This window comes from Rattus norvegicus, chromosome 13, assembly GCF_036323735.1.
Source record: "Rattus norvegicus strain BN/NHsdMcwi chromosome 13, GRCr8, whole genome shotgun sequence".
NCBI classification, from domain to species: Eukaryota; Metazoa; Chordata; class Mammalia; order Rodentia; family Muridae; genus Rattus; species Rattus norvegicus.
In genome coordinates, this window is record NC_086031.1 from 78333994 (window position 1) to 78361917 (window position 27924).

General features: G+C 40.7%; 1 long non-coding RNA gene across 1 annotated transcript in view; it reads left to right on the forward strand.

Annotated features, from left to right (window-relative positions):
* The window catches only part of LOC134481584 (uncharacterized), a 44844-nt gene extending 17549 nt beyond the window's left edge, over window positions 1–27295 (forward strand). The window contains exons 3-4 of the long non-coding RNA XR_010057274.1: window positions 22188–22310; window positions 24131–27295. This is a non-coding gene — a long non-coding RNA (uncharacterized LOC134481584). The remainder of the gene's footprint in view (window positions 1–22187; window positions 22311–24130) is intronic.
* The last annotated feature ends 629 nt before the right edge of the window (window positions 27296–27924 follow it).

Sequence of the window (27924 nt, forward strand, 5' to 3'; positions counted from 1 at the left end):
AGCATGCCAAAATGAAAGAAAGATCATTCATGGAGGAATAGGGCCTTGTTTCCTTGACTCTATCTTCCTATGCTAATACACACCCCTCCCACCGCTGCCCCTAAATCTTCCTTTAAATCCCGCTAGAACTCTGTCTTTTAGAAGTCTCTGTATAAGTTTCTTGTAGATCAGTGCTTTTGCTGTATCATCAGTCCTTAGCACTTCAGTTCTGTGGTTCCCACCTGTCAGATCCCCCTTTCAAATGTAGAGTCAGCTCCTTTGATCACATGAAGCTTTTGGTGTTGGGAAATTCTCTGGAGTCTCTTCAGCTCTAATAGAAATGGCACCCTCAGGAATCATTGTAAGAACTTAAAGCGTCTTCCGTGGCATCTTCCACGGTCTCATTAAGGTCACCCAGTTGAGCAGGCCATGAAGTGTGGGGAATTACAGGCATATCAAGTTCAAGTCTAAGGAAATGGGGTCCACTCTCAAATTAAATGTCTTTCCACACACTGCTCACATCACTTCCCCCCATCATTTCTCACTACTTTTCATATCCTGGCTGTAGAATTCCTGACACACACCACCCTCAGTTTCAGTATCATTGAAGAGCTATAAAAAATGAATGTCATATCCATTCTGTCCCGGACACTCAGTCACTACTATTTGGCTGCTGTGTGGGTGTGTGCTGGATCAAAGAACCCTTACATTTTAATGGTTTCCCAAAAGACTCCCAAGTTTATTGAGTGATCAGGAACATTTTTCAGGACCAACAGTGTTTTCGTGGAAGAGTCATTACTCTCACAATGCTAACAACTGAGCGATAATCAAACACCAGCCACTTACTGAACACCTCAAATCGCTTAGTTTGCAGCTAGTCTGGTAGGATTGGATGATTTCCTGTGTGATGAACAAGCCAGAGTTTTCATTTTAAATTCTCTCTTGAATTTCCTCTTAGTGAGAGAGTGGGGTGGTTTGTGCCTGCCTCAAAGCCAGACAGTCTTTTTTTTTCCTCACATGCAGTAAATGTACAGGAAAGTATGTGTTTCCATTCACATTAAAGGCAAAACTGCAAAGGATACCAGCCAATTTCTATTACAAACTCGAAAAGTCCAGGAAAATGTTCTACTGTTGCTCTGTCTGCATTTACACCCCATCCTAAAACGTGGGTGCTAGACAAGTGTCTGCAGCTTTTCAGTCAGTTAAATTAGCCACGTCTAGCACTTAAAGTTCTCTCTGTTCCTATGGCTACATAAACTGGGTGCTTATTTCCTAATACTCAAAATTAGTTGAGTGTTGTAAACAAGGCACTGAGGACATCTGCCCACACATAGTAATGGGACATATGTGGTGTGTGTGTGTGTGTGTGTGTGTGTGTGTGTGTGTGTGTGTGCATGCACATTCATGTGTGTTTGTGTATGTCCATTCTCATGTGCAGATGCATACGGATGGAATGTCTGGGTACGGGGAGGAGGCTTACAAAAACTACTGAAAATATTATATATTGTACAGAGTGTCTTTCATGCCGGACGGGACCTATTTCTGCCCCAACAAGAGAATATTGTATCTACGCCGAGTCCTTGACTTTTGAGAGATTTTCTGATGGATCTGTTTAATTCTACCTGACAATCATCTTTAACGTTTAGGTCAGAAGGTATTTCTTTGGTGAACATTTATCCGAAGTTTCTAAACTCCAGACATGACAAATAGCTTCCTTCTCTGAGCTTACTGCAATGTAGGTTCTCTGGCAAGCGTTAAAGTAGGCTCACCTCTAGTATCTTCCTTATCTTATCTTTGCCATTCAGTGTCTAAACTTTAAGGGACCACAAAGTTGGTTCACAACTTGCAGATTTCTAGGTTATTTATATTTTATTGTTTCACTATTTTGGTTTTATGTGTATGTTTGTGTGTGTGTGTGTGTGTGTGTGTGTGTGTGTGTTTTGCTTTTCAATATTTTTCTTTTTAAAGCCCACTCATTAAACTCTGTTCTATTGCTTCTGGGTGAGTTCATAGACTTCTATCCACCCATACAGTTTGGACCCTATCTCTAGGTAATTATTATTTCATTAACTTGTTCGTTAATTCTTCATCCCTGGTCATCACCCTAAGCATAGTTACCACATATTTAAAATGATCTGTCAAGATGAAATGATCTCCAAGAACTTTTAGGTCTGGAATATTTTGGTTTCTTTAACCTTGCTAGTGAAAAAGGGCAGACTATGTTCCCTACAGTTTTTCTTGCTTACTTCCAAACTTTATTTTCTATTCGTGGTCATCATAATTGCTGTTTTTAGCTTGCCTTGGTATCAGCGTTCCAAACAGAAGAAGTTGGAATGTAGGGCATGCATTGAATGAAAAGTGAACTGTTTTGAAAAGGCTTTGAAGTGTTGAATAGAAATATTGCATTAAGAAAATTCCAACCAAATGGAAGAAACCTGCTGCTGGACAAGTTGCGGATGTGCAGATGTGATTACCAACCGTCAGTCAAGCAGAGAACAAGGCCTATTGTACAGATCGGTAAGTCACGTGTCTCTCTGTACGCTGGGATGCACCACGGACTTGTCAGCAGTTGTTATCTCTCCATGTATTGGCCCCAAAGGGAACACATTGCCCATGTTACACAGCCTACATAACTCAGTTTAATCTGCACTGATATAAATGAGTGCATTTACAAGGCTCTGTGAAAAAGGATGAATTCTACAAATACAAATATGTGTGTTTTGGTCAAATTGGTGAGAAGGCAAAGAAGTTCTTCTAGCATTTTATTTCGCTGGGAGAAAAAAGAAACTCCTTCATTCTATTATATGGCACTCTATAAACAATAATAAACCAGTGGGCTATGTATTACCCCATAGCTTATTATAATTAGGCTGTGGGTGAATTGCTTGGCCTCAGAGAACACTGAGGCTAAAGAATAGCAGAGAGTCATTTAGGTGACTCTGTGCACAAGCCAGTCCACCTTCGCAGTGTTACAGAGAGGTGTTATTTCTCAGAGATAAGGAACAAAGAAGCCTTAATATCCGGCTCCGCCAGGGCAGGAAATTGCCTACTTCCTGAGCCAGTGTGGTAGAGGCTGTGGGATGGGAGCCAGATACTAGAGTGAGGAGACAAGTAAGTGAGCTCTGGAAGCCTTCTGGTTTTATTGTCAGGCACATGGCCTTTGTATCGAAATGCCAAAAACTCATTTTGTCTTTAGGACAGGAAGATGCTCGGCAAAGCATTAATGACAATAGCGTATGCATATAAATGTCCTGGGCAGTCACTCTTTTCATAAATGGTCATTCATTCTCAGATGGTTTGGCTTTCTATGATTGAGTCTCTGAGGTATGAGCCGGCGTTCTCATTTCAAAGACTATCAATTATCTTGTTAATTCCAAGATCTATTTTAAAGGTGTGAAATAGCTGGCTGACCTTACATCCTTTGCCCTAATTACATACATATGTTTTTACAGACCTCTCTCCAACCCCACTGGCATTAACAAACTAGTTTACAAAGCCGTTAACCTTTCCTGTTTTCTTTTCCTCCTTTGTAAATCACAAGTGTCAAACTAGGTGATTTCAGAAGTTTGAGCTCTAATGAAAAGTGGCAGATGTTCCATCAAGTATGACAGTGTTTAGCTGGCAGAGAAATCTTTAGAATCTGAGATCCAAGTTTGCATCTCTAACTCCTATTGTACAATGCTTGGTATGGGGTGGGGGGTGTTCTCTAATGTTCTCGGACCTGTTTTGACATTCGTTACTGGCATAGGCTCACATTGTAGACTTGGATTAAATGGCATAAGATCTTAAAGTGACCAATGGACATGTATTTGGAGTCCTTCATTTTCTGATAGGGCTGTATGAGCTTAATCTATTTTGCTGTCCTTTATTAGAAGGAACACAGAAAAAAAGCAATGATTCCCGGGATGGTTTAAAGATGGATTGAACTTTGAGATGCAAAAACTCAGGATGAGCAACATTCTGTGCAGGAAAAGAATATAGTCAAAGGGATGATCGTAGGGTCATTTGAACAAACAAAGCATGTGCGGGACACTCTAGTCTCATGCCACTGAAACTTCATCGGTCAATCTATTGACTATTTTTCCTCATATACTTGTAAGTTATACCCAATAAATTTAATAGTTTTCCTTTTATTCTTTTATTCAAAATAGATCTTTTCTCATATAATACATCCTAATTATAGTTGTCCTGCCCTGTACTGCTCCCAGCTCCTTCCCTACCTCCCTTCCTTTCCAGCTCCTCTCTTTTTCTGTTTCACATTTAAAAAAATTATGTCTCTAAGATATAGTAACCAAACATGACAAAATTAAAAAATAATCAGATGAAGCAAAACTATTGTATGAAAGTCGGACACAGGAACCCAATAAGAGAAAGAGTCCCAGGAGCAGGCACAAGAATCAGAGACCCACTCATTCCATTCTCACACTCAGGAGTCCTATAAAAGTACTGGGTTAATAGGCATTACACACACACACACATGAAAGGACACATGGTATTCAGAAGGAATATAGATATTACCCCGCAGACAGTGGGAGCTCAAGCATTGGTTTGCTTTGCTCTGCCTGGTCATTCTTTACTAATGACACCCATGTACTGGTTTACCTTACATTGTGCTGCTGAGTTCCCCTTGTGATGAATCCATAGAGAGAAACTTGCTATAGAACTTCTCGTGAGGTTCCTGTGACTTCTTGCCAGTTGGTGAGCCTTGTGGTTTCTTCTGGGTTGAACTGCCCTTCCTGATTCATGTGTGGTGACCGCCAAGTGGAATAGACTGCAGTGCAGTTCATCATGGCAGGGAAGACACTAGCAGCCTTAAGAGTCTGTTGTATTGTCTTCACATGTGACGCTTGCTTTCTCTTTATTATGAACTCTGAGATGCTAGGCCATGCAATGACGTTTCATATACTTAGAGTAAGTCTTCCCACTTGTGCAAATATTTGTTCCAAAATGATTATATACTATCAAACTGACAATCCAAATTAACTATCACAAGTCTGCCTCCTGTAAACTTGCCACATTAACGTTGACATTAACTAGTCACAACTGTTCTCTTCCTCTTGTGCCACAGCAGTATCGCTGTCTTACAATGCAAAATGCATCTAGTCCATCTTCAAAAGACCTTGTAGTTTAATAGTCTCAGTGCTGTCTTAACTATTTGCCCCTACATTATAACTAAATGCTATGTGTTTCCAACACACAATGACACCAAATAGGCATTCTCAATCCAAAGGGAAAGAATAAGGTTGTAGCAAAAAGAGATCAGACTAAGGAAAAAAACAAAGCCTCACAGAAAACACCAAATCCACGTCAGGCACCTGGGGCCTGTTACAAACCAGTCTTAGTTCCAAAGAGCTTAGGTAACACAACCGCTTCAATTCTGTCACTTGCAGCAAGTACTCTATTCAGCTAACTCCACTCCCTGCCTACAGCTCCCCTTGGCAGACATTTCCTGGTTCTGGCATTTTCTAACATTCTGAGGTCTCCATTGAAACCTAAGCTTCATTTTAACAGCCTTGTACAATGGCCTTTCACAGCCCTTTGCAGGGACTCTGAGTTTGCTACACATTTCCTGGCCTTAAGAGTTCTCTAGAACAATCCTCCACCGCTCCCCAACCCCAATCATCTGTCATTCACATCTGCAAAAGCATGTTCACATGGATGACACTGCCAAGTTCTGTCAGCTTAGGACAAGCCCTAGCCCCTTTAGACCACAGCTGAAGCTTTCTCCCTATCCTAACTTTGGAAACCCTTGCCTATATAAGGGGGCTTTAAGCAGGGAGTGGCCTCAGTCTTGGAGCTCCTTCAATCTCTTAGTTTAAGCTTTCCCCGTACAAAGGAATTTGCATTTTCACAAGATGGAGCCTCCAGTGGATGCGTTCTTGCCCTCAGACACCTTCCCTGTTGCTTGGTGCCAACTGCCAGGTTTCTCTTTGACAGTGCAGCCTCCCTAACAATCATAGCTGCTCTACCGTCTGCATTCTCCTTGTCTGACGCTTCAAACTTGCTCAGAAACCTTCACCCCAGCAATCTTCACATCTTCCTGTCTACATTTTTTTGTCCTGCTTTATTTCTCTGTAGACCTCTAAATTACATTCCATCCAAGTTCTCAACACATGGGCAGATTCTTTGCTAGAATATATATATATAATATAAATATAATATATATAATATAAATATATATAATTTTTATGTATATATGTACATTTTGGTCTGTAGGTCAGTTCCCGCTAAGAGTCCTGTTCCACTCTGAAACTTCATGAGCTGGGCCTTCATTGCCCACAGTTCTGTTTTTCTGGTGTTCCAGAACAGCCCATTGTTCTCTGTTTATAGCATCCAAGGATGTTTCCAGCCCCCATCTTATCACATCCTTCTCCCAAACCAGTTGCAAAGGTGTTCAAACCAGGCAATGGTCAGGTTGACCACAGCCACAGCCTAACAAAATGTCTGTCCTGTTGCTGTGAAAAAATACACTTTCAAAGCAATTGAAGGGGAAAAGACTCTGTTTTGGTTCACTGTTCAGAACTACACTGCATGATGGATTGGAAAGTGGAGGTGGCAAGGGCTTCATGGCACTGTTTCCACGATCGGGAGACAGAGAGCAGTGGATGCCTGGGTTCAGCTATCTCCCTTCTTTTCATACAATTTAAGACTACAAACCACGGAATGGTGTGCTAAAGGGTAGGACTTTCTACCACGGTTTATCTAAATTTAGGAAACCCCTAATAGTTATAGCTAGAGAATTTGCTTCAGTGAGATTCTAGATCTTGTCAAGCTGGTGATCAATGTTGATTGCCATGGAGATCATCTCCTATCTCTATATAAAATATTTTTTATTCTTTATTTCCTGTTCATAATAAACTACACCATGTCTATGTAACAAGTTATATAAATAGTACTGTATGAATCAATATTTAGGTGATCACCATACTTTCTCTTTATAAGCAAATTTGTAGGAAATCACCATGAATAATCATATATTTATCTACAATCATATATATGAACATAACCACATATATATTGAATATGTCCATAGACTATATTTCTGAGTGAAATTAATGGCTTAAAAGAATGTGTATTTGTGATTAAAATACTGAAATATTTTAAAGTGACACATACATACTTTGTTCATATGTGCGGGATATAGTATAATAATTTATTTCACCCATTTTTGCTTTTATTGCTTATACATTTGATCATATGTACTTTATCATTTCACGAGGGTATGAGGGTTCAGAAGGGTATGCACAACATAGTGGCTTATTTTGAACACACAGCAAAATTTGTTTATATGATCAAAAAAGGACTAGGAAATGGAGAACCAGGTACCAGGTATAGACTTCAAATTTCAAGGACCTGTTTCCAGTAACATGTGTCTGCCAGATAAACTCTACCTTCTAAAGGGTCCATAGCATCTCAAAATCATTCTAAATGCCTATGAACAAGCATTCAAAACAAATAAATAAATTGTATAAATGTATAAAATTCTCAAATATAGATTGGATTGTTTCTCATCTCATACCACACTAGCTATATAAATTCCATTTCTCTCTCTCTCTCTCTCTCTCTCTCTCTCTCTCTCTCTCTCTCTGTGCGTGTGTGTGTGTGTGTGTGTGTGTGTGTGTGTGTGTGTAGAGTGGCATACAGAGAGGGAAAGAGAGGTTTATCTATGCAGATGTGCACACGTGCAGCAGTATCCTGCTCTAGCCCCTCCTACCTCATTACTCTGAGACAGGGTCTCATAATGAGAACCTATTCCTAGACTGGTTTACAGCAACCAATCTCTAGGTACTTTTGTCTGCATTTCCTTTCTTCTTTAATGTTGATTCTGAGAATTTAGCTCATGTATTGATGTTTGTTCAAGAACTGGTCTTACTCAGTGAGCTATTACCTCATCCTCCTGTTTTAGAATTCTGTATCTTTATTTTTTCTTTTGAAACAGGGTCTCAAGGCTGGCTTCAATTCACTATGCAACATGGGCTGGCACTGAACTTCTGATTCTCTTCTCTTTACCTCCCAAGTGCAATAATGACTGGTGTGTGTCACAGTACTTAAGTTCAGGTGGTTCTACAATGGAATCCAGGGCTCTGAACCAACTAAGCTATTCTTACCACACGGTATGCTTTTATATTCATTGTTTGTTTCTTATCAACAACTATAACAACTCTTTCAAAGATGCGCTATATAAATCTTGCTAGCCAAGTGCCTCTTCCTTTTACATGTAAGTTCACCTCTGTGTTTAAGTGACTCACCTTGATTTTGTCTCCCCTCTTTCTGTCTTTATTATTATTTTATATCTGCCATTTTTGCATCAACCGGGTGTTCATATCCTCTTTTGATTTACCAGCTTAAGATTTTGCCTCACTTTTAATATCATTGCCTAAAAGTTGGAAGACGCATGTTAACTTGCTTGGGTTAATGCTACAATTGGCTTGATTCACCTAGACATAAAGTCTTTAAATGAAATAGCCTGCGACTCGTGTTCCAGGGAGAGCTTCCAGACTTGTCACTAATGTTTTTTTATAGTTTGAAACTGGTTTTCAAAAATGCATTTGAAGACTTATATGAAGGTTCAATGCATGCTTACAATCTAAGCATTGAGGAAGCAGAGGTAGGAGGATTACAAGATCGTGGCCATGGTAAGCTACGTAGTGAGACCTTACCTTGGAAAAAAGAAAAGCAAAAGAAAGAAGGAAAGAAAGAAAGAGTGGGTTGGGGATTTAGCTCAGTGGTAGAGCGCTTGCCTAGCGAGCACAAGGCCCTGGGTTCGGTCCCCAGCTCCGAAAAAAAGAAAAAAAAAGAAAGAAAGAAAGAAAGAAAGAAAGAAAGAAAGAAAGAAAGAAAGAAAGAAAGGAAGGAAGGAAGGAAGGAAGAAAGCAAGCAAGCAAGCAAGCAGAGGAAATACAAGTTCAGAATTTCCATTGCAAAATATAGCTACTGCTCTAGAGAATTCCATGATCTGTGAGAAGTTATGCTGTACAATCAATAAGCAACGTCTTTATCTGCTTTTAGGTAAACTATCCATTACCAACCTACGAAGAAAGCAGGTTTGAGCTCATAGTGCCTGGCCTTCTGTTGCTGGTTGACTGTACAATAAAGGTTTTCCTTTTTTTTTTCAAAAACAAAATGGTATAGTAGTAGTGGGGTGTGTGTGTGTGTGTGTGTGTGTGTGTGTGTGTGTGTGTGTGTGTGTTGGTGATCAAAGCACACCCTGTGTCATTGCACTTCCTCTAAGCTGATCTTTCATGGGTCCTGAGTGTGATATATATATATATATATATATATATATATATATGAATATATGTATATATTCTTTTTAACATTTTACTGATTTTCTATTAGTCATCATTCATTAAACCTGAATTGAATGGGTCTTTCTCGGTGTCAGCTGTTTCTCATAAGAGGTCACTAAGTTACTTAGAACTCTTTCCTACCAGACCGCTGATTCATGTTGTGTTTATTTATTTTAGATTGATACGTCTATTATTCTTTTTTGCCTCTTCTTTGATTTCCATTTTGACCATTAGATCATAGACAGAAGAAAGAGCACATGTATGTAGGCATGCATGAATCAGAGAGAGAGAGAGAGAGAGAGAGAGAGAGAGAGAGAGAGAGAGAGAGAGAGGAGAATGTGCGTGAGCGGTATCCAAATCCAAACTGAAGTTGTAGGGTCTCCCTACTATTTGAACTGTGTCTCTTCGAGACATCACTTAAGCAATTCCTTTCTTCAGACGACATTCTGCGCATTTGTCAGTTCTCACGCGGCACTTCTATTCTGTATGGTTTATCTCGTGGCATACCAGTCTTCAAGTCTAAATTGGAAGGTGGCCTTTTCTGAGACTCTAGTTCTAGTCACACAGAACCAACTCAACACATGATTAGCAGAGCCACATCCTAGGCTTACTTCTCTCCTAACATTCTGCCACACACACCACACTAATGACACAAAGAATGCGCACAGGCTAGAAGAACTCACCCACCATGTTCCTCTGTGACGATGTGAGCTAACGCCTTGTGAGTGGCACAGCTTGCAAGCTTGGCTTTCCTCTGGTGGCCAGGATCCTCTGCTGGTGCTTCATACTTTTGTGACCTGGGTCTTGTTCCCAGATAGACATAACACCACCATTCAGATGCATTTATAGTCAGAGGTTTATTCTTTAAAATCTCATCACAAACTATCTATCTACAGGTAACAAATATGTGCCTTATCATTTGATGAGCACAGTTAATTTTCTTATTGAAATTAATTTAGCTGGAGGCTACCTGTAACAATGTCAAATGTGTCCTTAATTACATCTTTCTTCATATGTATGTACATACATGTGTGTATGTGTGCATGCATGCACATACATGCACATGGTATACAGAGGGCAGAGATGCTATGTTGCATGTATTTGGAGGTCAGAGAACCAACAGCAGGAGTGAGACTTTTCCTTGAATCATGTGGGATTCTGGGTATCTAATTCAATCCATTAAGTTTGGCAGCAAATAGTTTTACCTCACCAGCCCAAACTAGTTCTTAAGACTATTAGATGTCTTCAACAGTCACTATGTTTTCTTTTCATTTCCTACTGATTTTTATTTCTTTGGGGAAGTCTTACTCCATGGCCAGGATGACCTGGGCTTCATATGTGAGGTTCTGGCTACATACTGGTACTCTTACTGCCTCAGCCTGGTACTAGGATCAGAGGCATGGGCCATCATGCTTTCTAATCAGTATCCTTTCTCTCCGAGATTCTCAGAGTAGGATCAGTCAGCTAAGGAGATAAGTGCAACGACGAAGACCTGTGCAAGTCTATGGAGGAGTCTTGAGCCAAGTGTCTGGGAGTTAGGGGGAAGATGGAAGGTTGAAGGAAGAATTTCTAGCAGATAGAGTGGCACAGGCAAAAATTCTTTTAAAAACTTTTTTTTAAAAAAAGATTTATTTATTTTATTTATATGAGTACACAGTCCCTGTCTTCTTTCACACCAGAGGAGAGCATCCGATCCTATAACAAATGGTTGTGAGCTACCATGTGGTTGCTTGGATTTGAACTCAGGACCTCTGGAAGAGCAGTCAGTGCTCTTAAATGCTGAGCCATCTCTCCAGCCCTCCAGGCAAAAACTTTAAAGAGTTTTTGAATCACACAAATTTTTGAATCCAGTTTTAAAAACCATGATATTTGCTATAGCTTAGAACTTAACTATAGTAAGGATAAGTGAGGTTGGAAAATGAAACAATGTTATTCTAAGAAATCTGGACTTGATCTTTTATTACAAAAACAAAAACCTATCTGATTTGGTTCTCTTTTGTGAGACCTTTGTGAGAAAATACCCTCAAGTCTATATGCACACACCACTGCTGGGATTTAAGATCAACTCTTTACCTCCCCTGTAGTCTCCCACTGATGACGCCAAACCATTCCTTACACTCACAGTTAAGCATTGTTCTTGCCTTTTCCCACATCGTGTGGCATAGTACAAACTCTGGCTCTATTGTTGTTCTGCGTTTCAAGATGGTGGCCGAGCTAAAGAGTTGTCAAGCTCCCGACGGTTGGAATGTAGACTTACTGGGTTGTGAAGTTGGGGTGGAAAATTTAAAACACCCCACACTTAACACAGTGCCAGGGCTGATTAATGCAGTTTATTGCGAAGCCTCAGGGGACACCTGCAGGCTTTTACCTTCGGTCTAGAACCTCTGGCCTGAGGGAAGGGGTAATGCCATGTTAGTTCCGTACCCTTTCTATTAGAGTTTGCTCAAAGCTGCCGACACCAGATGTGTTACAAACGAACGTTAATTCTCCCCCGGCATCTGGATCACATGTACGACGAGGGGCAAGATTTATGCCCTGCTGAAGCATTCCCCGGTTTTTAGCACAGAAGTGATTGAACTCCAGATGTTAACAAGATGCAGAGACCTTTTAGCGTGATTAAAAACATGATTTCTTGTTTTGCTCATGACAAAAACCATTGGATTAACTTATTAGAAGTGGAGCTGCCGTCCTGCTCATTGGAAGCCGTGTCTACTTTAGATATTGAAGCTTGTCGTCGAAAGACCGTCTCACCAACTCCTAAAACCAACAGCTTTCGGGTTCCGTCTCCTAAAGCAGGCTTAGCAACGATACGAATTCTCCGAGCATCGTGGGGGCCAGCATGCCTGAGCAGGATCTTTCAGTGTCTTAATGACCTGGAACCTCACAGCTAAAACAGTCCAGCAAAGATCACCTGACATGCTCCCCACTTCTCGAAGCCAGGGAGGAGAGAATAGTATTCTTTAGAATTGGGAGACTGAATCAACTTTATTTTTATCTCAAACCAGGAAACACAAGTAAACACACTCTTTAATTTCACACAGTATTTCCTCAACCTTGGGGTAGCTTTTGAGCTGGGCTCAGGCTGCAATGGCAGCATTTGGGAGTTAAGACGGGAAGATGCTTAGGCTACCTCAGGGAGACCCTGACACTCTAGTCTTGCCTCAGAACTTCCGTCTTCCCGCCAACACCTAGCCACTGGGCTCAAGACTCCTCCACTTGAGCATGTCTTCATCATTTAACTTTCTATGGAAAGACGAGGTAGGAAAGGTTGACTGGTGATAGTTGTCTGCATTTCTAAAGAGCAGCCCGCAGTGCATCGTCTTATATTCAATGTAAAACACCGAACTTCTTTGTATCAAGATTATTATTAAAATAAAAACTTCGGTAGCTACCAAATACAGCTGACATTGAAGGAGACAAATTTGGTGTAGTTATCCTGCAGAAGTGGGACAATGACAAATAAATGGAGTTCCAGTTTTACTCAGAAGTATTTGCAATTTCTGGAAAACCATATTCAAAGTTGCTTCAAAACAGAGCTTCTAAGTGCATCTTTTCAAAGAGTAATGCCAGTTTACAAATTATTGTTAATATGTTTTACCTTGCTAATGTTTTTATAAAGCACTCATGAGTAGTCAAAGCTTCACTGATGGGTTTTCTTGCAGCATTTAAAAATATAATGTAGGCATCATATTTTCATCTTACTTTTATGTTTCATTTCATTTTACAAATAAAGGCTTGTACTAAATTAATAGTTCTTATGCAGATTAATCATCTTAGAACCAAAGAAATACATTAACTTTTCATTAGTCAGTTTTTTTAAAGCAGTGTACGCATTACCCATTTCCTTTGTGTCTGCTATAATAGAGCACCCTGTCAAAACAAGTTGAGTGGTAAAAGAGATTATTTGGTTTACAGTTCCAGGTTACCATATACGACTGTGGGGAAATCAGGGTGACTGGAACTAGAAGCCATTAGCTACATCCGCAGTACTCATCAGAAAGAGAATGAATGTATGCATGCTAGGTACCTCACTCAATTTCTCTGACTACTCTCTCATAGCCTGAGATCCAAACTCAGGGAATGGTGCTGCCCACAGTGGGCTGGGTCTTCCCAAATCAAGACCATCTCCCCAAGGGCATGCCTATAGGTCAACCTGATCTACCAAAAAACGTAGGATACCCCCTTCCCAGCTGATTAGATTTTATGTCAACTTAATAATTAAAGATGACCTTTGCAAGCAATTACCAGCAGCTTTTACCACTACCATGATATGGAATCTGTAAAGAGAGTTACATTGAGGAAGCCTTGGAGAAACACTTGCTGTGGTACTTCCAACTTTATCTAGTCAGGATAAAGAAATACGGTGATTTTTCTTTTTTGCATGCAGCTTTAAAATAGAAACATAAATCTTTAGAAATCTGACCCCTGTTTTCAACGTACCTTGCAAGGATTTGTGTAATTAACATGTGAATAGTTTATGAATGATAAGACGTCATATCCATGTTATTAACCTCCAATGTCTTTGTTCTGCTCTAGTGTAAGGGTGCAATGTACAATCTTCTGTTCTTTGTTGTGGCTCTGGGAAGAATATTAAATATGCTTATAATGTGCATAAGGAACATACCCATAGTCATGAACAATGCTTTTCAACAGTGTCATCTCTGAGAACTGAAGAATCAGAAAGCCCTCTTCTTAGAATGTAGTGCCTAGTGCGTTAGTGTGCGTGACTCTGACTTTCTTTTGTCAAGCTTACTGTAGAACTCAGCATGTTTTACAGTCCCTCCAAGGAATTACATATTAAGGCTTGTAGGAGAATAGATAAGTGTTGGGTTTTCATCAAAACAACACAACAATTTAAATATAACGCTAACTAACAACTTGAACACAGCCAGTAGACATTTTAGTCTTTCCTCAAGGCCTGTTTTCTATCATTCATTCTTGAACACATTAACAAGACTTTTATTAGTTTTTCTTTCTTCCCTTGTGATCTTTTAAGTTTCTGATTCTTTTCTTCTATTAAATCTAATCTGCTGTTATTCCTGTCCAGTGAAATCCCAGACATCAATGTGATCAGCGTGACTTCAATTTGATTCTTTACAATCTATACGTTCTAGCCTTAGGCATAGGGTTTCTTTCTTTTTTATTTTTTAACTCACAGTCCAATTTGGATGAGTGTGTGAACATTTCTACATGCTTCTGTTCCTTCTGTTCCTCATAGGTTGGATGTCCTGGCTTTTTACAAAACTTCATATGTTTTTAGCTGCTCAGCATTGAAAAGGTTGTTATTGGGTCTATTTATTATTTTCCACATTTTAAAAGTATTGATTTTTTTTGGAGGGTACCAAATAGGTTGGTTAAAAATTAGATTAATTTGAGCTCATTTCTAAACACAGTGGAGGGCTGACTTTGGGGCTCCCCCATCTAATCCAGTCTTGTGGGTGAGGTGCTATACTTCTTGGGTCTCTAGTGCATCGTCTAGGCGTTCAAAATATTTTCACACGCTAAGCAATTGGAATTTCAAGTGTGCTCTCAAAACTTGGGGGTGGCATAAAGACAGTAGTGCGCGCTCAGGCGTGAGGACCAGAATCATGGATTTGAGGATAGAATGGCTTCATGGTGAGCTATTGTCTCAAAGAGGAGAGGGGAGTGGTGGTTTATAGACCTCACCTCACTTTCTTTTATTCTTAGAGTAGTCCTGTTTCTGAAAAGAAGTTTTGTTGTTATTATTTCATTTTGCTTTGTTCTTATTTTTGTTTTATTTCTCCCTTTCAAGTTTCTAGTGTTTCATTTTGTTTAACAACTGGAAGTAAAGTCAGAGATCCATCTGTCATGGTCAGAGCAATCAGTTTTATTCTGATATTACTAAAAGACTTCCTTTAATAATGTCTAATTTTCTACAGGAAACATGAATTGCTCAGAAAATATGTCTAGGATTATCATTAATTTCCCTACTTTTATGCAATAGGCTACTACCATTGATGCAGTGCTTTGGAAACACAAATTTATTATCTCACATTTCTGCAGGCCAGAAGTTCAGCAAGGCTCTCACTGACCTAATACTGAGGTTTTGGTAGGGCTGGGCATAGAGGTTCTAGGGAGGCAACACTTTCTCAGCTTTCCCCAGCACTTGGAGATCACCTACATTCCTTTTCTTGTGCACAGTGCTTTACTCCGCCAAACTTAGTGGCACAGCATCTTTAAGTTCCCTTTTAACCTATGTATCTCTCCTTAAAAGGACTTCTGGATGACAGAGGGACCAACCTGATAAACCAGGACAATATCCAGACTTCGGCATCTTTCATTTTGTCACACCTGTAAAGATCCTATAACGTCTTATTTCCTCAGACTTTGGGGGTTAGGAAATAGGCATCTTTGAGTGATCATTGTCTGACTAACATTTATCAGCCTACCATGAATCATGAGGATAGCCAATGTTCTATCATGTACCACACCAAAACATATAATCTACTGATTTATTCTATAAGTATACTCCAAAAGGCTTGAGGGCACATGGATTTTGAAAAGTTCCAAACAAATTTAAGTATTCATTTTTCTAAGGCCATGGGAAGCTGGTCTGTCCCCATCTGTCACGTTTGAGAGTGGAGAAAATGGGATTTAAGGCTGTATTTTGAGATTTTTCTGAAGTAATTGCATTACCAGTAACGTTAGCCTGAAATAAGTTTCTTAAGTTTTGATAATATATACATATATTATTTTTTAACACTTTACTGATTTTTTTATGAATATCACATTGTGCACCCCGGTCCTGCTCGTCTCTCCATCCACTCGCGTCTACCCTGCTCCAACTAGGCCATTAGCTGGAGGCATCATTAGCTCTTGGGGGCTAGCTCCTGCCTCCACAGCCCCTGGCCATCTATGTGGTAGCTGCCCTGTGTGTTCTTTGGTGGTAATATGAGCCAGAAACATGGACACCAACCCCTGGTACTGCATAGGCACAGACCCAGACATGGCCTCCCGCAGCTTGGGCTGAGAATTCACTATGGCCCCAGGTGGCAGAGCTGGCCATGCACAACAAGCTGCTTCTTCTACCTTCTAGGCTCCAGTTCCATCTCTCTTCATAAAGCTCAAGTTGCTCCACTTCTCCTTCTTTCCATCTGTCCATCCCATTCTAGCATATTATAGTGGCTCCCACTCCAGGTTGGCCACGCAGCCTGCAGGCCCTTGGGTGACATCCTCGGTCCTGATGCTCAGCATGGCAGCAAGTGGGTCTCCATGACACCCCTGTGCCCTGTGCTGGAGGGCATGTCTGTGGGTGGTAGGGCAGGCTACAGGTCTCTGCCTTCCTCCGCCCTTGTTGCACTGCCTGAATTTGATTTTTATATGTTCTAGGCACAAACCAGCTTTGACCACCAAGCGAGGCTTTAAACTAGGGTGAACTAAAGACTGCCAACTGCTCTGCCCCTGACTGATAAAAAAAACACCACCACTAAGGTGACACTTTACCCATTGCCAGCGAAGCCGAATATTATTTTGAACTTTAAACGCTCTACTGTTATTTTCTCATAATTATTCTACACACATGTATAGGTAGGGCCCAGAGGACAGCTTTGAGCCATTCTTCCTCAGGTGCTGCCTGCCTTGTTCTTTTTGGGGACAGTGCTGCTCCCCATCGTGATGGCACACAGGTGAGATTGGCTGGCCAATTCCATTGGAGCCACGTTTTCCTTCCACCCCAGCACTGGGATTACAAGCATTTACCACCAAGACCATGCGTTTTAACTTGGGTTCTGGGCATTGAGCTCAGGTCTTATTTGTGAAGCAAGTCAATGGAGTTCTTTTGAACTTTCTTCATCTCTTTTTTTATTACTTTTATCTCTAGGGGTTTTGTCTGTTGGTATGAGATAGGGTCTCATTATGTTAATCAGGGTATCCCGGGGGTGCCCTGCCTCAGCCTCCCGAATGCTGGGATTGTAGACACCTGCCACCATGGCTGGCTTCCCTGCTCCTCACTCAGCTTCCTTTCTGTTCTACACTCAGATTTTCTTATTTTCATTAAAGATGCGTTTAGGTTCTTTGAAACCAAATTGTACACAGATTACAATGCACAATTGTAATACACAATGGGTCTATTACTTTCTTCTCTGTTTACAGAAAACCTTAACATTAAGTCCGTGAATCAAATCAGCTCCATTTTTTTTTTCCGGAGCTGGGGACCGAACCCAGGGCCTTGTGCTTGCTAGGCAAGCGCTCTACCATTGAGCTAAATCCCCAACCCCTCAGCTCCATTTTTAAACGCAAAACTTCTACTTTATTTCACCATCTTTCCCTCTCTTTCCAGTTCCCTGTCAGTTCATTCTTCTGTGCAAAACAAAAATGAAATGTATACCAGGGTTGTTTGAAAACAGTTCTAAGTATCTTCAGTGTTGACTCACCGATAAACCCATGGCAACTGTAGTTTGTTTGGCCAAACCGAAGACTAGGCTTTGGGGAAATTATGCTGATTAGGGTTCATCTTAGAATCCCAGGATAACTATTTTATTTTCCTTGGTTTCACTTGTTCCATCAGCAAAAGGTAAAAGTCTGTTGTGTGTAACCGACGTGAATGGAAAGGACAAATAGTCATATGCAGTTTGTGTGAGGCTTTATGAAAGCACAGAGATCTTAGCTAGCATGGGAGGCAGAGATTCCAGCTATCCCTCCACAAGTGCTTCTCCGAGGACACATCACATTGCTGGCAGCGAGTTACCAGACACACCCACACCTATCTCAGCTAGGCCAAACTTGTATTTGTGGCTTTGTCGTAGAAAAACAAAGTCATGATGAGACAGTTTTTGAAGCAGATTGGGGGTTTAATAGGTTTGTTTTGATGTAGGATGAAGGTTACAAGATTTAAAAGAGGCACTTAAGGAGAAATTAGGATATACCCTAACCGTGAATGGGAACTTCTCTAGAAAAGGTGCAGAAAGACATAAGCAAGAATAGGAGTGTGGTTCTTATGGGAGGATTGCAGAAATTGAGGTACCCAAGTGTAGGTCTGGTCTCCTCAAAGGAGAATTATAATTAATTGCCTTGGCATTAGGCACATACACCATTTTAAAAGAGCAATCCCCTTTCTGTGGTATCTCTTCTTACAAGATTTTTTTATAATATTTTATTTTTGAAATTATACTCTGATTTCATCATTTACCCCTCCCCCTTTTGCTCTCTGATCCCTCACAAGCCTCCTCCCTCACTCCCTTGTTTTCTCTCAAAATCATATTGTCAAGATACACACACACACACACACACACACACACACACACACACACACACCATATGGATGGTTCTGTGGCCACATCTCAAAAGATAGCTTTGTCTTCTTCTTTTGATATTGTAATCTGAAATATAATCTGAGATTATAGGGTGTTTCTGGAGATGCCTTGGACCAAGGCATAATCTTACAAGGTTCAGAAACCACTAAGGTAACACAATGGGTTTAGGACAGGTCATTCCCTATAACTGCGGTTTCTGGTGAGATTCCTAGAAAATCCTGGATTGACCCCTGAAGGGAGAATGGCTTTAAGAAGTTGGTAATTGTGCTAGAATTCTTGTTTATTTGCTGGCAAGAGGTTTCAAGTGGGTTCCTGAATTAAGGGCTACATTTTCTTTCTTCTATGCCCCCAGTTTCCCACTTTCCTGTCCCGCCTCAAGGTAATACACATTTAAAGTGATGAACTGGGGCATTTAAGCAACTTGATAAAAATGGTGGTTGCCAAGAGTGAGTGACATTCTGGGATTTATTATTAGATCCAATCTTTTAAAAAAGGCCTGTGCAGTATATATTTCTATATGCTAATTCTCTTATATAGAAGAGTAAAAATAGCTGAGGATTAGTCAGGATAAGTGATTTGTTTGAGGTCACAGAACAAGAAGAAGGCAAACCCCAAGCTGAGCTCATAGCCAGTGTGCTGTATTGCTTCCACTGAGCCAAGCACCAGACACACAGCCGTGAGTTCTAACCCAGGAGCTACTCTTGGTGTTTTTAAAATGTAAAATCAGGATGTAACTGCCTGTCTCAGGTGTTTATTGCTGTGATTAAGTACTATGACCAAAAGCAACTTGGGAAGAAAAGAATTTATTTTAGCTTACAGTTATAATCTATCATCAGGGAAAGTCAGGGCAAAAAGCCAGGGCAGGAACTCAATGCAGGAACCTGGAACCAGAGGCCATGAACAAATGCTGTTTACTTGTTTGGAAGATAACTCAGCCTGCTTTCTTACATAACCCGGACCACATGCACAGGGACAGTGCCACCCACAGTGAGCTGGGCACCCACATTAGTTATTACCTTTAAAAACATTCTCAACAGACTTGCCTAATGCCAATCTCAGGGAAGCAGTTTCTCAGCTGAGGGCCCCTCTTCCTAAACGACCTCGCTTGTATCAAGTGGGACAAAAACTAACACACCAGGACAACCAGGTTTGAGCTGCCTTCACTGTGTCTCTGTCACCTTCCCTTTCTTCCTTCCCTCCTCTCCACCTGTCTCCCCACCTCTTTACACTCGTCCTTATTCTTTTTTCTGTGTTTTTAAAAAATTATTTATCGATTTATTTATTTATTTTTACACTCCAGATTTTATTCCCCTCCCAGTCCACCCTCTGACTGTTCCACACCCCTAACCTCCTTCTTCTCCCCCCTCCCACCCCTGTCTCCACGAAGATGTCCCCACCCCACCCACCCCACCAGTCCTCTAAACTTCCTGGGGCCTCCAGTCTCTTCAGGGTTAGGTGCATCTTCTCTGACTGAACCCAGACCCGGGAGTCCTCTGCTGTATGTGTGTTGAGGACCTCATCTCCACTGTTGAATGCTGTCTGGTTGGTGATCCAGTGTCTGAGAGATATCAGGGGCTCAGGTTAATTGAGACTGCTGGTCCTCCTACAGGGTTGCCCTCCTCCTCAGCTTCCTCCAGCTTTTCCCTAATTCAACCAGAGGGGCCAGCAGCTTCTGTTCATGGTTAAGTGCATATATTTACATCTGACTCTTTCACTGCTTGTTTAGCTTTGGAGGGCAGTCATGATAGGTCCCATTTTGTGAGCGCCCCATAGCCTCAGTAATGGTGTCAGGTCTTGGGGCCTCCTCTTGAGCTGGATCCCACTTTGGGCCTGTCACTGGACCTTCTTTTCCTCAGGCTCTTCTCCATTTCCATCCCTGCATTTTTTTTCAGACAGGAAGAAATATGGGTCAGAGTTTTGACTGTGGGATAGCAACTCCATCCCTCCCTTGATGCCGTCTTTCTGCTGGAGGTCGGCTCAACAAGCTCCCTCTCCCTACAGTAGGGCATTTCATCTAGGGTCCCCCCCACCCTTTGAGTCCTGAGAGTCTCTCACTTCCCAGGTCTCCGGTACATTCTAGAGGGTCCTCCCAACCTCCTTCCTCCTTCCTCTTTCTGCTGGCCCTAAAGGCTTCAGTCCTTTCCCCCACCCAATACCAGATCATGTTCTCCTCTCCCCCCACCCCATCCCCTTTCCCTCCACTGTCCCTCCCTCCCTCCCCACTTGTGGTTGCTTTCTTCTCCCTCCCAAGTGGGACTGAGACATCCTTACTTGGGCCCTTCAGCTTGTTGACCTTTTGAGTTCTGTGAACTGGATATTCTGTACTTTATTATTTTTTTTGGCTAATATCCATTTATCAGTGAATACATATCATGAATGTCTTTTGGGTCTGAGTTATACACTTAGGATGATACTTTCTAGTTCCTTCCATTTGCCTGCAAAACTCAGGATGTCCTCATTCTTAACTGGGTAATATTCCATCATATAAACAAACACAGTTTCTGTATCCATTCTTCTGTTGTGGGTTGTTTCCAGCTTCTGGCTATCACAAATAAGGCCACTATGAACATGGTGGAACATGTGCCCCTTTGGCATGGTGGGGCATCTTTTGGGTTTATTCCCAAGAGTGGTGTTGCTAGGTCTTTGGGTAGGTTTATTCCCAAATTTCTGAGGAACCTCCACATTTACTTCCAGAATGGTTGTACCAGTTTGCAATCCTACCAGCAATGGAGGACTGGTCCTCTTTCTCCACATCCTCCCCAACATGCATTGTCCCCTGAGGTTTCGATCTTAGCCATTCTAATTGGTGGAAGGCGGAATCCCAGGATCATTTTGATTTGCATTTCTCTGATCACTAAGGACTTCGAACATTTCTTTAGGCGCTTCTCAGCCATTCGAGATTCCTCTGTTGTGATTCTCAGTTTAATTCTATGCCCATTTTTGATTGGGTTGTTTATTTTTTTTGGTGGTTAGCATCTTGAGTTCTTTATATATTTGGGATATTAGCCCTCTATCTGATGTGGGGTTAGTGAAGATTTTTTTCCCCAAACTGTAGGTTGCCGATTTGTCTTATTGACTATGTCATTTGCCTTACAGAGGCTTTCCAGTTTCATGAGGTCCCATTTATCAATTCTTTATCTCAGAGCATGAGCTCTGTTCTGTTTATTAAGTTGTCTCCTCACCTGCCCAGCAAGTCTCCGTTATATTATAGCAATGTTTCCGAAATGCTCAAGTAAACTTTAAGTGTTTGCTGCCATCTCATTTAATTTTTAAAATTTATTATTTTTTTAGTGTGTGTGTAATGGTGGGAAAGTGCTCTATTACCAAGCTACATCCTTAGCTTTGTGTCATCCAACTTGAGAAAATAGCCGTTATATTTTTGTACCAGCTCTATCTTGACAAAGTTAGATTAGGTGGTCACTACTCATCTGCAGAGCCTTGGAGATTGTGGTTGTTGAATATAGGGCATTGGATATACTAGGTCCATACCCCACCAGTGATAATTGCTGGAATAGCTTGTGTTTACTGGAATATGAGTTACTGATACTAGAATACTCCAACCAGTTGTTTCTTAGCTCTGTTGGTATCCATTTCAACTATAAGGAATCTCGGTCACATAACACAACATCTACCTCTTGTTTTGCAGGCAAATCTTACCTTCGTCCCTTGGCTGTTATGACAAAAGAATTTGAAGACCTGCATACAGGATCAGCCAGCGTCCTGAAGGCACAATGTTCTTCGCATGTACCTTTATTGGTCTCCTCCCTTAGTGAGGAACCAAAATTTTATATATTACATTTCCTCCACACAGTCATTCATTCCATAGCTACACACATAAAAGTGAAAAAATGTATAAAATTCATTAAGTGTGTGGGGCTTGTGTGATATATGTATTGTAATCATGTTTGATAATCTTAATATAGTTCTCTGGTTTGGTAGCATTTTCCCCCCTCTGGCACAAGAATTGGATTTAGTATACAAAGGTCAGGTTGAGGTTTTAATGTTAGTTCCCATGTGACTATTATGTGTTACTTTTTGTTGTTGCTGTTCATACTGACCTCAGTGTATTCTCCTTGTATAGCGGGAGTTACCTGCATCTCCTCTTTGATTCTCTCTTCTTCATCAGCCCCAGAACCTTCCCAATTCCTCCTCCCCTCTTCCGTGCTTTACCATTCCTAAGAGCCCATAAGCTTTCATTTTATAGATGAGGAAATTAAGATCCAAAGGAGGAAAATAACTTCCTCGAGGCCACACAGCCAGTCAGTAGTACATCTGGGATCTAATTCCATATACCTGATGCCAAAAGTGTTGTGGCCAACCACGATTTTATTTTTGCACTCTTTTAAACACAGATTCTGTGAATGTATTATTAATTAGTTAATAACATAATATTATGATGACCCTTAGCTATTCTAAGACTTATGGTAGAGTTCTCACACCAGTTTATAAATGTGGACCTGATGAACCTGATATCTGTTTCAGCTTATAATTATTCTGATCAATCATAGACTAGTGTCTTAATATAATTCGGTTTCTAAAGTACAAGACACTATTTTGGGTAGGAAGCATTTTAGTCTTCTTTCAACCCTCTCATACTTAACCACTCTACACGTTGCCCAGCAGAAATCTTGTTCTATCAATAATTCCTTTGACAGAGTTTGTAATGGCTAAATATATTTACCACTCACTTTGTGTGTTTGTGAGTGAGCAAGCCTATCGGTGTCTCTAGCCACATTAGTTAATGTAAACCACATCAAAAGCAAGAACATTTCATTTTATAATAGTTACTCTGTAAATATAAATTTTTATAAAATTACCCGTGTGAAAGTGATCCGATGATTGCAGAGAGGTCACGTTCAGAGAAATAGTGAGATCAAAACGTATTGGAAGACCTTGTGGTTAGAGAGCATGGGGCCCAAGACCAGTTCTAGAATCTCAGAGTAGAGAAAAGTCTATCACAAAGGACTGACAGTGCCTTCAATATCTTGAGAAAGTTAGCTAGGTTAAGCTAGTCAGTCGCTACTCATCAGACCTGCCTTGGAGAGAATAGGGATTCAACATAGGGCATTGAATCTACTAGGTATACACCCTGCCACTGATTCCTATCGCTGTACTTCCCTGGTAGTCTAAGGTACTTTCCTAGTATTTAGGTGAAGAGACACCATGAGCAAGACAAGTTACAGAAGAAACAGTTTACTGAGGCCTACAACTTCAAAGGTTCAGTACAGAACCATCATGCCAGTGTTAGTAGCAGGCAGTCAAGCATGATGCTGGAGCAGTAGTTGAGATAAGTCATAAGCAGGAGATAAATAGATATATAGAGATAGATTGATTATAAATGGATGGATGGATAGATAGATAGATAGATAGATAGATAGATAGATAGATAGATAACATTAACATGGGTTTTAAACCTCAAAGCCCATTCCCAGTGACATACCTCCTCCCACAAGGTCTCACTTCCCAATTTTCCCCAAACAACTCCATCCACTGGGGATAAAGCATTCAGACACAGGACCATATGGGAAACACTCTTATTCAAATCACCACAATGAACATTTACTGTGACTCTCCCTTCTGCCTCCTCAGCGACTGTGACTTCTCAAGGACTTCCATAGGATTACCCATGCAAGAAGTGAAGAGCCGAGCCTCCTGTTTGCAAACCCTCCCATGCAAGATTCATGCTGAAGTCAACAATGTCCTTCGAATCTAATTTAAACATGAAGAGGGGAGTCATGGAGCTGGGAACTACAGTGGAAAGGCTGTCCTGAAAGAAGTGAAGTGTTTCACCTAGAATATACTGGCTCACCACCAGAAAACCACAAGACGGGTAGAACCTTTCAAAGTCGGGGCCCTGTGATCAAAGGAGGCACAGAAAAATGGTTCTTCTATAAACCTTTCTGCTGATGGCTGAAACCTGGAGATTCTGTGGCTCTCTGACTCCGTTCTCTGAGCAGATGCTGTGACATTTTCTTGCCCTACTTGAGAGAGCCCAACTGGTTAGTACAGTGGGTTGCTGGTGTTGGTTTGTTTGTTTGTTTGTTCTATCTTCCTTGTGTCCATAGAACTTGTCCTCTGCTTGTTCATCCTGACATTTTAGAACTCATAGACTTCTGGATATATTTCGCTTTGTCCAGTGGCTGATGCTGGTTTTCAGTGTTTAGAGGCCAACAGAAAATTCTCATAATTCTTGCTGCTGAGTAGAGCAGCCGCCATGCATGGCTATCAGTAGTCTACATTTCAGTATCCAAAGCGTCATGAATATCTTGCATTCTAATTATCCTTTCCTAGGTAGTCTCCTTTTCATAACAGACTAAAGCAGAATTTATATTCGCCTCTCTGTCACAAATAAAGACCATGTCTGGCTACAAGGGCAAAATAGTTTGCTCTTGTGAACACTCTTTCTTTGGCCCGAGTAGCTGCCAGTCGCCATGCAATAAATCACATTATCACATGACAAGTCTAGAGCTTCATCGAGAACAGCAGGGCACCCCACCAAGTCCTGAGAGCTAAGCATTGGAGAATTTGGACTGACCATGGATAACTTCAAATTGATTGCCTAGAACTGGATGTTTTTTGCCCCTGGAAAGACAACAGAAAGAATTCTAAACTGTTTATTCTGTCATGGGGACAGGAATATAAAACAGGTTATGTTTTTTCATTTGTCTTTATTCCTTGTATTCTCTCTCTCTCTCTCCCTCTCTTTCTCTCTTTCTCTCCTTTTTTCCCCTTAAAAACTCTGGCTTGATGGCCCATCAGTATTGCCCATGTGGCATGAAACCCATAATCTTATCCACTTCCTACTAAACCCAGGCCAGCATAAATATTATGGTTTGGATCAAAAATATCCCACAAAGATCTTGTGCCAAAATGTTATTTGCTAGATAATGAGCTTTAGGGAAATTAGTAGATCAGGAGGGGTCTGATTTCATCAATAGATTACTTCTTTTGTAGGGTAACAGTTTGCTGGGCTAATAGAAACCATGAGTGGTGGGTGGTATCCAGTTGAGGGGACTGGAGCTTTCCATGTGTGCCCTTGGGGGATTATATCCTGTTAGCAGACCCTCTCTTTTGCCTCCTCTTGTTCTCTTTCTCCCTCCCTTTTGCCTGTCAAGGATGCTCCCCTCTATGACATTCTGTCTCCCAGAACAAATGGAGACAAAGTAACCATTGCTTGAACCTTTGAGCCAGAATAATATTTTAGTGACATAAAACTGAATGTGGTGGTTGGAGTGAGAAGTGCCCGCCACTGGCTCAGGTGTTTGCACACTTCAACCCCAGTTGGTGATGCTGTCTGGGGTGGTTATGGAATTTTTAGATGAAACCTTGCTGTAGGAGGCAAATCCTTTGAGGGGTGGGCTTTGAAAGTTTATGTCCGGGCTCCCCCTTCTCCTTTGCTCTGTTTCCTTTGTGTCAATGAGAAGTGAGCTCTAAGCTCCCTGATCTGACATTCCTGCGGCCATGCTATCCACCCCAGCACAGGATCTCCCTCCGGAACCATCCTCTCAAATATACGCTTCCTTTTATCAGTTACCTCTAACTGTGGTGTTTATCGGAGTGACAGAAAAGTAACAATACATGTACTAAAACAATGAAGCCAGTGGCTTTTTTTTGAGATAATTTGTCTTGACTCAAGTTTTAGTCGTTTGGGGAATCATGAAAGGATTCAACCGGGAGGCCTTGCATGTGTGTATCCTTTGAAAAGGCCAGGATTTGTGAGGCACTGCACCACATAACAACTGAGTGGTGAGGACAAAGCCTGTTTCAGCTTTATTCTCCTCTGGGACTTTTACACGAAGTAGAGACCTCGCAAACATTTTATGCTACGGGGCATTTAGTGATTTGCCATTTTTAAGGAGTGCTATCTTTATACTGTGCTGACATCAACATTTGAAAATAAAGCCTTCCCCCCTCCCTCCCTCTCTCTCCTCCACGTTTGGCTTAGCTTTTCCTACCAAAACACACTTCAAAAGAATCCACTGAAAGAACATTTAAAAAAAATACAACATTTCCATCTGTTATTTTAATAATACATGCTTTGGGACTCTCTTTATGAACCATTTTCTTTTCTTTGCTCCCATTTAGATGAGTAAATATTTGACTCGAAAGCCCTGAGGGGTAGTCGGCCAATCGGTTCACTGAATTGTGAACATTCTTAGCCCTATAATTTGGTCTGCAGTAAGCACCTCCCGCTGTGGAATTGACTGCAGAGGGATTAGAGCAATATAATCCTCAAACTGTTCCAACGCAAGGTTACTCTGAAGTGGAGAGGAGGAAGTAGTTTTAATTTTGATAAAATAAACTGGGTTTTTGTAGCTTTATTATTTCTTTCTCTTTCTCCTTTCAGCAGTTCAGAAAAGGTGTCTGCTAATTTGAAATCATTCTCCTTGGTGTAATTATCATTAAACCGTTTTTATTTTCTTATGGCTGTTGTTTTTAGAGGTGGTGAGACATAATTTTTTTTCCTGTCATTCCAAAATGAAAAGCCTGAGTTTTATTCTACCTTTATAGGCTAGAACCAAGTCATATATGGACTATTATGAAAAAAAATATTCAAAGGATTCTTTGCTCACGGTGGGATAGAAAATGGACAGCCCCTGACATGCCACTTACATGCATTTGAAATGCCAAGTCATTTGCAAAATTCTGTACTTCTGTGTTACTCTTCCCCCCATCAGGCTTCCCTACCACAACTCTGTGTCAGTGATCATTGAAGCAACCACGTTTAAGATTATACTATGAATTTCACAGGAACTCATGGTTTATATACAAATTGAAATATGTTTCCTAGGAACGAATAGATTTTTGTGGATGTAATCTAATATATCTTGAATCAAGCCCAAGAGAAGCCTTTTGCTGTGTGTGAAGGATAAAGTAAAAATTCCACTAATAAAATTTTATGACTGGGTGGGTAAAAATCTTTACAAGAATAAAAATATTTTTCTGTTTCTTCTTATATTAAAAGTTATAGGTATTCACTTAAAACTAAGCCTTGTTATTATACTATAAATAAGAAAGTATTTCTAGAGATACAACAGGGGAGAGTGTTTGCAAAGCTTTAAAATGTATACAGTTTTATTCAAGAAATTATGCTTTTAGAAGTCTACTCAGTAAACACAACCTGAAATGCCAGCTAAATTTATAAAAATCATTTTTATCCCAGTTTAGAAGTATAAGGCAAACCAGAAATTGAGAGTTCAAAATCCTCAATAAGATGAACCTGGACTTTAATGTTACGTATCCAATTAAGATATTTTCAGCCAAGTAAGCCCAAAAATTGAGAAATAGTGTTGGGGGGTAGTCAAAATTTGCTATTGGAGTCTTTGTATGTCTGAAGAAGTTGGAAAAATACCTAGCTTATGTTTGAGACCTCTTAGGTCTAT